Source organism: Aotus nancymaae, unplaced genomic scaffold, assembly GCF_030222135.1.
Source record: "Aotus nancymaae isolate 86718 unplaced genomic scaffold, 86718_ANA_hifiasm-v0.15.2.pri h1tg000058l, whole genome shotgun sequence".
NCBI classification, from domain to species: Eukaryota; Metazoa; Chordata; class Mammalia; order Primates; family Aotidae; genus Aotus; species Aotus nancymaae.
The window spans coordinates 8,106,241-8,119,740 of NW_026988472.1; positions in this window are offsets into that span (position 1 = coordinate 8,106,241).

The following is a 13,500-nucleotide window of genomic DNA, read 5'->3' on the forward strand; positions in this document are numbered from 1 at the left end:
ATGACCTTTTGTTGATTCCCCTCCCCTCCATGAACCACCTTGGATTGTCCTTTCTCTGAGCCTTTAGTAAAGTTTGAAAGCCAGAAATATTGGCTGACTGGCACAGCTAAAGTCAGATACTAAGAAAGCTAAAATGATTTTTTCTTTTTCTTTTTTCTTTTTTGAGATGGAGTCTTGCTCTGTTGTCCAGGCTAGAGTGCAATGGTGTGATCTCGGCTCACTGCAACATCTGCCTCCCGGGTTCAAGTGATTCTCCTACCTTAACCTCCTGAGTAGCTGGGATTACAGGTGCTCACCACCACGCCCAGCTAATTTTTAGTAGAGACGGGGTTTCTCCACGTTGATCAGGCTGGTCTCGAACTCCTGACCTCATGATCCGCCCACCTCAGCCTCCCAAAGTGCTGGGATTATCGGTGTGAGCCACCACGCCCCGGCCTAAGATGATTTTCTTAAGGAGCGCTCAGCTTCATTAAAAGTGGATATCCAAGTTATAGCTATATGTAAAAGGCCTTTATGTTTTCTTTTCTTGGATCTTGTTTTGCTGGAAAATGGGTTATTTTTTCCCCTCAGTCAGCTGAATTATTTTTCTTAATTTTGGCTTGCCACTCTCACTGCATGTATGAGGCGAGAGACCTCTATTTCCCTCATAGAACTCCAGGAATTAAAAGTGAACAGATCCCTCTCCTCTGATGAAAGATCTTAAGGCAACTGGGTTTTCTTCTGCTTGTCTGTATAGTTATATATGTGTTGTGTATGTGATCTGTAAAAAGAACTCTAATCAATTTGGCCTAAAGGAAGACAAGCACTTGGATCAAATATTTTTTAGAGGTGAGATAAAAGGTGTGGTACCTTTCAGTTCATGTGACTTTAATCTTTAAGAAATGAAAACAGCCTTAAAGATTATTGGTAAAATGCAGATGTCATCAAAATGTAAATAGGTGGACTAAATTATGCAGGTCAGATGCAAGGTTTGCTAAGTGTTTCAAGGTTATACACTGTTTTTTTTGGTTTTTGAGAACTGTTCAGCTCAAAATTCTAATGGAATTTCCAAAATTCTAATGTCTATTTATTTTTTATTTTATTTTATTTTATATTTTGAGACAGAGTCTCACTCTGTCACCCAGGCTGGAGTGTATTGGCATGATCATGGCTCACTGCAACCTCCGCTTCCCGGGAACAAGTGATTCTCCTACCTCACCCTCCCGAGTAGCTGGGATTACAGGTGCACACCACCATTCCTATCTAATTTTCATATTTTTAGTATGGGTTTCCACCGTGTTAGTCAGGCTGGTCTCAAACTCCTGACCTCAAGTGATCTGCCTGCCTTAGCCTCACAAAGTGTTGGGATTACAGGCGTCAGCCACCATGCCTGGCCCAAATTCTAATGTCTAAAGTATATGCTATCAATCATAATTAAGGTTAAGTTATTGTAAATCATAGAGATAACCAAACTTATTTGTCAATTGTGTTTCTAACTGTAACTACCCTAGACATTTTGTTATTCACAGACAATTGTTGTCTTGTTTTAATCCTTTTCAAAAAATGGTTTATAATAAACTATAGAACTTTGACAAGTGCTCTCAAATGCAGGTTTCTGATAATTTTGGAGATTGTGACATTGGAATAAAGGAAAAACATACAGGACTCATGAAGGCTGAAATGTTCATGAATATCAAGCAAAACAAGAGCCAACAGAATGAACTCAGGAAACTGAAGCAAGCTTTTTTATTTTTGCCTGGAATATTGCTGATCCTTGTTTTGTTTTTCGGGGTCAAGGAAATTTATTTTGAACTATTTATGGCCCTTAATAATTTAGTAAATATACTCCTGTGAACAAAATTTGGAGCATGTTTGTTTCTCTCGGCCTGGTTCCTCTGGTATTTGGAAAGTATCTGTGAGTATTCTTAACTTATGGTGTTATAGTTTTTTGCACTAGTGCAATAAGAATCCATTTTCTTTTGCAACAGTATGTAATTGAATAAACTGGTTGTTTTACCAAGGCTTTGACTGGAAGGGTATGCTTCCTTTTAAGGAGTCAGGCTCAATTTGCAGAACTTATTAAAGCCCCTTGGGGAAACTGACCTACACTCTCGTCTACACAGTCCCTGTATAGTGTTCCTTACTTGTGATCAGTAAAGAATGACACTTTCTAACAGGTCCAGGAGCTCCAAGTTTATCTTGGGAACTTGAGAGGATCACCCAACTCATATGTATTTGAGGATACAAACCCATGGCTGGGCTCAGCTTTAAAAGGTCTTACCTGAGATTCCTTGTGGAACACAGTTCCATCAAGGCCAATCTAAAAGGCCTGTGTATAGTTATTCTTGCTGCACTTCATGCAAATAATCAGGCCAAGTATAAGACTAAAGTCTATTTTGCAAACAACTCAGAACTGGCATGATTTCTTTTTTTTTAAATTGTACTTTAAGTTCTGGGATAGATGTGCAAATCTTGCAGGACTATTGCATAGGTACACACATGCCATGGTGCTTTGCTGCCTCCATCCCCTCGTAACCTACATCAGGCATTTCTCCCAGTGTTATCCCTCCCCAACCTCTCTGCCCCCCGCTATACCTCCCCTAGCCCCCCATTCCCCAACAGACCCCAGTGTGTGATGTTCCCCTCCCTGTGCCCATGTGTTCTCATTGTTCAACAGCCACCTATGAGTAAGAACATGCAGTGTGTTTGGTTTTCTGTTCTTGTGTCAGTTTGCTGAGAATGATGGTTACCAGATTCATCCATGTCCCTACAAAGGACGTGAACTCATCATTTTTTATGGCTGCATAGTATTCCAGGGTGTATACGTGCCACATTTTCCCTGTCCAGTCTATCATTGATGGGCATTTGGGTTGGTTCCAGGTCTTTGCTATTGTAAACAGTGTCGCAATGAACATACGTGTGCATGTGTTTTTGTAATAGAACGATACATAATCCTTTGGGTATATACACAGTAATGGGATTGCTGGGTCAAATGGAATTAATTTTCTTTTTTTTTCCATTTCTAATTGTAAGGTATATTGCCGGGTTAAAATGAGGAAACTGAGGCCAGTGAGAAAAAATGAGAATCCAATTTATTCAGCTCCCGGGCGAGGTTCTGTGGTCCAGGAAGGGGCCAGAGAAGTCGCAATGGGCTTCTCAGGGCGTGGGGTTTTATAAGAAGTGGAGGTAGTTGATTGGTCATTGGGAAACAAAGAGCAGACAATTTTATTGGTAAGGAGATTTCATTGATTGTTAGGGAAACAAAGAGCAGACGGTTTCATTGGTAGGCTGACTGGCTGGGGAGGTTAATGTTAAACTGCCGTTGGACAAATCTTCCACGGGCTTTTTAAATTTTGAAAGGGTTGAGTGAGGAATGCAGGAGTGGGCGTGTGGAGCCTGCATGGAGAAACCAGATAGGAGCAGGTGTGGGGAGCCAGCACAGAGAGGCCTGATAGGAGTGTGTGTGGGGAGTCAGCATAGAGAGATAAGTGTGTCCATTTGGCTCTTCAGCAAGGCAGCCGGCCTTACACTAATATCCTAAGATTTTCTCTTTTTTTAAATTGTACTTTAAGCTCTGGGGTACATGTGCACAACCCACAGGTTATTGCATAGGTACAAAAAACCCTTCAAAAAATCAGTAAATCCAGGAGCTGGTTTTTTGAAAAGATCAACAAAATAGACAGACCACTAGCCAGATTAATAAAAAAGAAAAGAGAGAAGAATCAAATAGATGCAATCAAAAAAGATAAAGGGGATATCACCACAGATTCCACAGAAATACAAACCACCATCAGAGATTACTACAAACAACTCTATGCACATAAACCAGTAAACCTGGAAGAAATGGATAAATTCCTGGACACTTGCAAAATTTTGCCAATGCAATAAGACAAGAAAAGGAAATAAAAGGTATACAAATTGGGAAGGAAGAAGTAAAACTGTGTGTATCCAGATGACATAATTGTGTATGTTGAAAATTCTAAAGAAACAATAGAAGAAGTCTTGGAACTAATAATACAGATACAAGTATAATGTATATAAGTCAATTGCTTTCCTATATACACACAATGAAATATTTGAATTTGAAATTAAAAATACAATACCAGTTACATTTTCAGTAAAAATTAGTATAAATCTACCCAAATATGTACAGGATATATATAAAGAAAATGGCAGAACACTGGTGAAAGAATTCAAAGAAGAACTAAACAGATGGGGTAATATTCCATGTAAATAAATAGGAAGACTTAATACTGTTGAGTAATTAAGTTCTTCTCAACTTGATCTATAGATTCAATGCAATTCCAATCAGAATCACAGTAAGTTATTTTGTCAATATCAACCAACTGATTCTAAAGTTTACATAGAAAGGCAAAATATCAGAATCGCCATAAAAGTATTGAAGAAGAACAAAATTGGAGAACTGACATTACCCAACTTCAAAAGTTACTATAAAGGCACAGTAGTCAAGATAGCCTAGTATTGGCAAAAGAATAAGCAAATAGATCAAGAGAACAGAATATAGAGCCCAGCAATAGACTCATACAAACATACTCAATCCATCTTACACAGAAGAAGAAAGGCAATTCAATGGAGAAAGGACAGACTTCTCAACAAATGAACTGCTTGCATGCAGTTCTACATACAAAAAAAAAAATCTAGATATAGATCTTACATATTTTATCAAAAGTAACCCATGTAATTGTTAATATGTAAAACACAAAATTATAAAATTTCTAGAAGCTGGCAGGGGAGAAAATATTGGTAACCTTGGGTTTGACTATTATATTTTAGATACAATACCAAATGTGCAATCTCTGAAAGAAAAAAATGATTTCAGACTTCATTGAAAATAAAAACTGCTCTACAAAACACACTCTTAATGAACAGGCTGGGCGAAAATCTTCGCAAAACACATAACCAATAAAGGACTAGTATCCAAAATATACACAGAGCTCTTAAAACTCAACAATAAAAAACTAAACAACCAACTTAAAAATGGGCAAAATACAGGAACAGATACCTCACCAAACAAAATGTACAGATAGCACATAAGCATATAAAAAATGCTCGATGACATATGTCTTTATAGAATTGCAAATTGAAGCAATGATAAAAAGCCATTAGAAACTTATCAGAATGGCTAAAATTCAAGACACTGTCAAATGCTCAATGCGGAGCAACAGAAACTGTCATTCATTGCTGGTGGGAAGGTAAAATGCTACAGCTACTTTAGAAATCAATTTGGCAATTTCTTATAAAACAACGCATATTCTTCCCATAAGATCCAGCAATTGAACTCCCAAATGAGATGAAAATTATATCCACACAAAAATTTGTACACAAATATTTGTACCAGCCAAAACTTGGAAGTGGCCTGTTGTAGTCTATTTTCTACTGCTTATACCTAATACCTGGACCTGGGTAATGTATATGAAAAGTAGTTTATTTCTTACAGTTATGGTGGCTGAGAAGTCCAAGGTCAAGGAGTCACATTTGGTGAAGGCTTTCTTGCTGGTGGGTACTCTGCAGAGTCCTGAGGCAGGGCAGAGCATCATATGGTGAGAAAGATGAGCAGGCTAGCTATGATTTCTCTTCTTCTTCTTATAAAGCCACCAGTCTCACTCCCATCAATGCGTTAAGCCATGAATGTATTAACTCATTCATGATGGCAGAGCCCTCATGATCCATTCACTTCTTAAAGCCTCCCCCTAGTACTAGTACTGCCATACTGAGGATTAAATTTTCAACATTTAAGTTTTGGAAGTGACAAATACTCAAATCATAATACAACCAAAATAATAAGTGAATGAAGAATAAGTGAATGAAGAAACAAATTGTGGTACATCTATACAGTGACATTTTATTCCAGAATAAGCAATGAGCTATCAGGCCATAAAAAACATGGAGGAAACTTAAATATATATTGCTAAGTTAAAGAAGCCAGTCTGGGCCGGGCGCGGTGGCTCACGCCTGTAATCCCAGCACTTTGGGAGGCCGAGGCGGGTGGATCACGAGGTCAAGAGATTGAGACCATCCTGGTCAACACGGTGAAACCCTGTCTCTACTAAAAGTACAAAAAAAAAATTAGCTGGGCATGGTGGCGCGTGCCTGTAGTCCCAGCTACTCAGGAGGCTGAGGCAGGAGAATTGCCTGAACCCAGGAGGCGGAGGTTGCGGTGAGCCCAGATCGAGCCATTGCACTCCAGCCTGGGCAACAAGAGCGAAACTCCATCTCAAAAAAAAAAAAAAAAAAAAAAAAGAGCCAGTCTGAAAAGGTTATATATGGCATGATTCTGACTATAGGACATGATATGGAAAGAGCAAATGTTCAGTAGTTTTCTGAAGTTTCTGGGGAAAGCTGGAGGAGCAAATAGGTTGAGTATAGGGGATTTTCAGGACAGTGAAACTATGCTGTATGATGCTGTGATGATGAATACATGTACTATATTTGTCAAAAGCCATAGAAATGTAAAACACAAAGAGAAAATATTAATATAATCTATGAACTTTAGTTAATGATCATGTATCAATACTGGCTCATCAATTGTAATAAGCGTACCACACTAATGCAAATGTTAATAATGGAGGAGGGGAGCGTGGGGGAGTATATGGAAATTCTCTGTACTCTCTGCTTATTTTTCTGCAAGCCTAAAATTTTTCTAGAAATCCTCTATTAATTTTGAAATTAAAAAGTAATTGATTTTAGTACAATATCTATTTTTGAGATATTTGGTGTTGGTGAAGTAAACTTTCATGCATTCCACAAATTAGGAGTGCCTGCTATATTCCTGCACCTTTCTCTCTGTTCCTAGGTTTCTTTATCTAAAAAATGGGGCCAATAATAGCAACCATTTTATAAATGATGAGAAGCAGTTTAGACCATTTGAGTGTGCATTCCCTTCTCTGTTCTTAGTGTCCACTGTGTTTACTTCTGTTTTGGTTCTCCTGATCATAACGCAGTAATTATCTGTTTATCTCTGTATTTTCATTAATCTAAGAAGTCATTGATATTTGTGACAGAGCCTGTGTCACATGCAACTTTAAAATTTGGCATACAGCCTAGTATCTGGTATCCAGCAGGTGCTCAATAAATATTTATTGTATGAATGTGGATGATTCCTAATCTGATTGTTGCCCAATAAAACATAGCTATAATTTTATGAGCTATTTATTAGTTGGGAAAATTCACGATAAATTAATGAATACAGGCTATTGCTGTCCTCAGATTATCTTTACTTAGAGAATGTTTTTGTAGTTGATCATTGTTGTTTTTAGGAACTTCTAGTACTAGTACATTCTGGACTTTTTTTTTTTTTTGAGACGGAGTTTCACTCTTGTTGCCTAGGCTGGAGTGCAATAGTGTAATCTCGACGCACTGCAACCTCTGCCTCCCACGTTCAAGCGATTCTCCTGCCTCAGCCTCCCAAGTAGCTGGAATTACAGGCATGTGCCACCACGCCCAGCTAATTTTGTATTTTTAGTAGAGATGGGGTTTCTCCATGTTGGTCAGGCTGGGTCTTGAACTCCCGACCTCAGCTGATCTGCCTGCCTCGGCCTCCAAAAGTGCTGGGATTACAGACGAGAGCCACGGTGCCCCAGCCTACAGTTCCTTTTTAAAGTTTCACTGATGTGTTTTACCTCTAAGAAGAGATCGAGAAATTTCTGATTATGAGAGGCCATGTTTCATTGATCTTGGTAGGTTCAGGGTACAGATTACTTCTGGAAATATGGTGGGCATAATTGAGTGTTTGTTGTTTTAATAAATTAATATGTTGTAGACTGCAGACAGGAAAAATAATGGATGCTATTTTTATAGCAACGTTTATATGGTGCTTTTCTTTAACAAAAAGCTGTAGATATTGAACGTGTATAACTTAATGTGTTAAGAGACAAGTATACACCCATGAAATGATCAAAACATTATCACTCTCAATGCCATAATCTTATCATTCACCTCTGAAAGATTCCTCCTGCCCTCTTTAGTTTTTTTCCTTTTTGTGATAAGAACACTTAATGAAGATTTACCCTCTTAGCAAACTTGAGTATAAAATCATAGGTCCTGCATTATACACTAGACCTACAGATGTTACTTATTACACATAACTGAAATTTTGTACCCGTTGACCAACACCTGCCCCTCATTTCTGCCTTCTCTTAGCCCCTGGCCACTACCACTCTACTATCTGTTTCTATATGTCTAACAATTTTGGATTCCACATACATTACAATTGAGATCATGCAGTGTTTGTCTTTCTGTGATCCGACTTAAGTCACTTAGCCTAATGTCCTCCAGGTACATCTATGTTGTCACAAACAGCAGGATTTCTTTCTTTTATGAGGCTGAATAGTATTTCATCATCAACAGACACTGAAGTTGTTTCCATATCTTGGCTACTATGAATAATGTTGCAATAAACATGGGAATACAGTCATCTCTTGGAGATCCAGATTTCAATTCCTGTGATTTCTATTCCTATCCAATTTTCTTAACAGCATGTATCAAAGAAACCATCTTTCCACATTGTGTAATCTTGGTACCCAGCAGATTTATTTTTGAGTGCTCTATTCTGTTCCATTGTTCTATGTGTCTACTTTTATGCCAGTACCATACTGTTTTGATTACTGTAGCTTTGTGACACATTATGGAACCAAGGAATGTGATACCTCCAGCTCTGTACATGCTCAAAATTGCTTGGCTATTTAGGGTTTTCTGAATTTTAGGATTATTTATTCTGTACAAAAATGCCATTGAGATTTTGATAGAGATTGCATTGAATCTTTAGATATTTTTGGGAAGTATGGACATTTAATAATATCAATTCTTCTCAGTACATGAACATGAGATATGTTTCCATTTATTTCTGATTTTTAAAAAAGTCATTTGTTAATGTTTTATAGTTTTCAGTCTATGACTCTTTTACTTCCTTTAGCTACATTTATTTGTTTTTAATTATTCATTTATTTATTTTTTATTTTTAAATGTTTTAAAATTATTTATTATTTTTTTTTAAAGATGGGGTTTTGCCATGTTGGTGAGGCTGGTCTGCTGACCTCAGGTGATCCACCCGCCTCAGGCTCCCAAAGTGCTGGGATTACAGGCATGAGCCACCTCGCCCGGCCCAATACCTTACTTTAAACCTCACAACATACCTAGACAAAAATCCTGTTTTTATGTGCATTTATATATTGGGTAAATAGAATTAAAGAAAGTTTAGAGGGTTTCAAAGTCATATTGTCAGTAGAGACAGGTGATTCAGAGTGCAGACTTGCTTGTAAAAATCATTGTACACCAAAATAAACTAAAGCTTTTTAAAGAAATATCTGACTCAAGGGCTGGAACGGGGAAAGTACAAATAGCCAGGAACATCCTGTTGCACTAGAAAGAAAAGAAAGTGTTCCAGCTAAGATAGAGATATGACAAAAACACACAGGAAGTTTCAAGGGCTTCAACTAGCCAAATGTGGGCCAATTTGAGTATCAAAATAAATTTTGATGGTAATCTATTATTACCCAGTGACTAATTATATACCCATGAGCCCATAATGATGTAAGTAAACACATAAGTTAATAAATGAGGAAGATGTGTGTGATGGTTAATATTGAGTGAGAACTTGACTGGATTACAAAATATTGTTCCTGGGTGTGTCTGTGAGGGCATTGCAAAGGAGACTAACATTTGAGTCAGTGGGCTGGGAGAGGCAGACCCACCCTCAATCTGGGTGGGCACCATGTAGTCAATTGCCAGTATGGGTATAATAAAGCAGGCAAGAGAAAATGGAAGAGCAGACTTGCTGAGTCTTCCAGACTTCATCTTTCTCCTGTGCTGGATGCTTCCTGCCCTGGAACATCAGACTCCTAGTTCTTCAATTTTGAGACTCTTGGACTTACACCACTGGTTTGCCAGGTGCTCTCGGGTCTTTAGCCACAGACTGAAGGCTGCACTGTTGGCTTCCATACTTTTGAGGTTTGGGGACTCAGACTGATCCACTAATGGCTTCCTCAACTTGCAGACAGCCTATCATGGGACTTTACATTGTGATCGCGTGAGTCAATTCTCCTTAATAAACTCCCTTTCGGGCCAGGCGTGGTGGCTCATGCCTGTAATCCCAGCAATTTGGGAGCCCAAGGTGGGTGGATCACCTGAGGTCAGGAGTTCGAAACCACCTTGATCAACAAGGTGAAACCCCATCTCTAAAAAAAAAAAAATAAACTCCCTTTCATATATGCATATATCCTATTAGTTCTGTCCCTCTGGAGAACCCTGACTATTACAATGGGAAAGGTCTTCATGACAGTACAATGCCAACTTATTAAATGTTGAAAGGTTCTCATAACTCCTATGTTCATTGCAGCACTATTCAAAACAGTTAAAATATGGAATCAAACTAAGTGTCCATCAGCAGATGAATGAATCAAGAAAATGTAGGCGATAATGGAATTATGTTGAGCCTTAAAAAGAAGGAAATCCTGCCTGAGGACGGTGGTGTACACCTGTTCCCCCAGCACTTTGGGAGGCTGAGGTGGGAGGATTCCTTGAGCCCAGGAATTCGAGACCAGCCTGGGCCACACAGTGAGACCCTGTCTCTAAAAAAATAATAATAATAATAATAATGTGGCATGGTGGCACACACCTGTGGTCCCAGCTACTCAGGAATCTGAGTTGGGACAATCCCTTGAGTCCCAGAGGTCAAGGATGCAATGAGCCATGATTGCATCACTGCACTCCAGCCTGGGTGACAGAGTGAGACCTTGTCTCTAAAAAAACAAAAACAAAGGAAATCTTGTCATCTGTGACAACCTGGATGACATTATGTTAATGGAAGGAACCCAGGCAGGGAAATACAAAGACCACATGATCTTCAATCTAAAAAGGTTGAACTCATGGAAGGAGAGAGTAGAATCCAAGCTACCAGGAAATTGAAAGGAGGTGGTTGGTGAGCAGTTCATCAAGGATGCAAAATTTCAGTTAGTTAGGAGGAATAAGTTCAAGAGATCCATTGTACATTATGGTGACTATGGTTAATAACACTGTATCGCATTCTTGAACATCACTGAGAGTAGACTTTGTGTTCTCCCCACAAGAAATAAGTATGGCTCGTAATGTACATGTTAATGAGCTCAATTTAGCCATTCCACAATGTATACATATTTCAAAACATCGTGTTATACATGATCCATATATATGATTTTTATTTGTTGATTAAATTAATAATTATATTTTAAAGTAGGAAATGAAGGTGTTATTATAGAAAGGCATCAGTTTTCAACCATCATTCATTAGTGGACTCAGGTGGAATTACCAATGGATGACTAGATGGGATGTGTCCACAGTCTCCAAGTATCTCACCACACAATCTTTAAATTTCAAACAAAATATAGTAATTTTACTTGACATAACCTGGTGAATACAATTTTAATCAAGTGATTAAATTTGACATTACCAGTTATGGAATAAATAAGTACTTTGCCAACAGATGGAATGCATGGAGAAAAAATACTATTATTTTGTGGTATTCCAGACAAAATTGAATCAAATCATAAGGATAGAAAAGCAGGCAAAGTCAAATTAAAGGACACTCTAGTAAGTAGCCCATAATTTAAAAACTGTTATGGTCATGAAATACAAAGAAAATCTGAGGATTTGTTCAAAACTAATGAAGACTATAGTGAGTTAAAATTATAAAAAATAAAAAAAAGACCAAAGTGAAGTAAAACTACATAAAACACATGGCACGGCTGGACGCGGTGGCTCACGCCTATAATCCCAGCACTTTGGGAAGCCGAGGCGGGTGGATCACGAGGTAAAGAGATCGAGACCATCCTGGTCAACAAGGTGAAACCCCGTCTCTACTAAAAAATACAAAAATTAGCTGGGCACGGTGGCGCGTGACTGTAGTCCCAGCTACTCAGGAGGCTGAGGCAGGAGAATTGCTTGAACCCAGGAGGTGGAGGTTGCAGTGAGCCCAGATTGCGCCATTGCACTCCAGCCTGGGTAACAAGAGCGAAACTCCGTCTCAAAAAAAAAAAAAAAAAAAACGAAAAAAAAAAAACACATGAAACTAGAGGGATCGTAGATCAGAAAATTAGAAAACTCTATAAATGACATTATTGGGATAATGGGTCACTTTTGAATAAAATTTGTACATCAGATAGGTAATAGTATTGTTTCAATTTTTTTTTTTTTTTGAGACAGAGTTTTGCTCTGTTGCCCAGGCTGGAATGCAGTGATGCGATCTCAGCTCACCGCAACCTCTGCCTCCCAGGTTCAAGCAATTCTTCTGCCTCAGCCTCCCAAGTACTTGGGATTACAGTCGCATGCCACCATGCCCAGCTAATTTTTGTCTTTTTAGTAGAGACAGGATTTCACCATGTTAGTCAGACTGGTCTCAAACTCCTGACCTCGTGATCTGCCCACCTTGGCCTCCCAAAGTGCTGGGATTACAGGTGTGAGCCACAGCATCCCATATGTTTCAATGTTAATAAAGATAACATTTTGATAATTATGCTGTTTATGTAAGACAATGTCCTTATTCTGAGGAAGTAACACTAAAGTATTTAGGAGTAAAAGAACATGTCTCTAGCTCACACTCAAATAGTTTAGAATATATATGAAAATGTGTCTGTGTTTATGCATCTGTGTATTGAGAGAGAGCGAGTCCGCGAGTGTAAAAATATGTAAAATGTTAACAGTGGAGGTATTAGGGAGAAGTACAAATGGAGCTTCTTTGTCTCATTCTTGACACTTTTTTGTAAGTTTGAAATTACCTCAGAAAAAAAGTACCTCCCCCAAGAAAAGTAATGTGAGCTCTGGATAGCAACTAGGATAAATTTGTGGCTACTTCATTCATCAGCTATGTGATAGCAAAAACGTTATGAATAATTTCTGAATTCAAAGTTTTTGACTTTTAAGAAAGGATAATCATTGAGCTTACCTACCTCCTAGGGGCCATGGTAAGGAGTAAACGACGTGATGCACATAATACGTTTTCACCAATATATTGGACAGAGCGAGTACACAAAAGGTAACTCTCATTGATGTTTTTTATTCTCTGTTTTTAAGAAGACAACATCTGATTAGACAGTTCTGGCTCCAAGGATTCAGGTCTATCCATGTCTCTGAGGTGCCTACCAGAGATAAGATTCTAAGGCTTTTGAGAGTCATATCATTACTCAATAAAGGATACCTTTCATCCTTATTAAAATTATTGGCCCAAACATTTCTGATCTTAGTATCTAGCCTCTTACCATTCCACTTCGCTGCCTATGTGTGTTCCTGGAGCCAAACATCCTCACATTAACATCTAGTGTGTACTAAGGTCCCTAGGCTTCTATATGTGCCTGTATGTTGAATGGAAATTTAATTATTTTCAGCCTTCCTTCTACTAGCCTAATGTACCATAGTAAAATGTCTGTCGTTCATTTAGAGGCTACAATATGCCATGCACGACAACCCTGGGGAGGAGGTTTTAAACCTCTCTCTGTTATCAAAGTGAATACACAGGCTCAGAGAGGTGGAGAG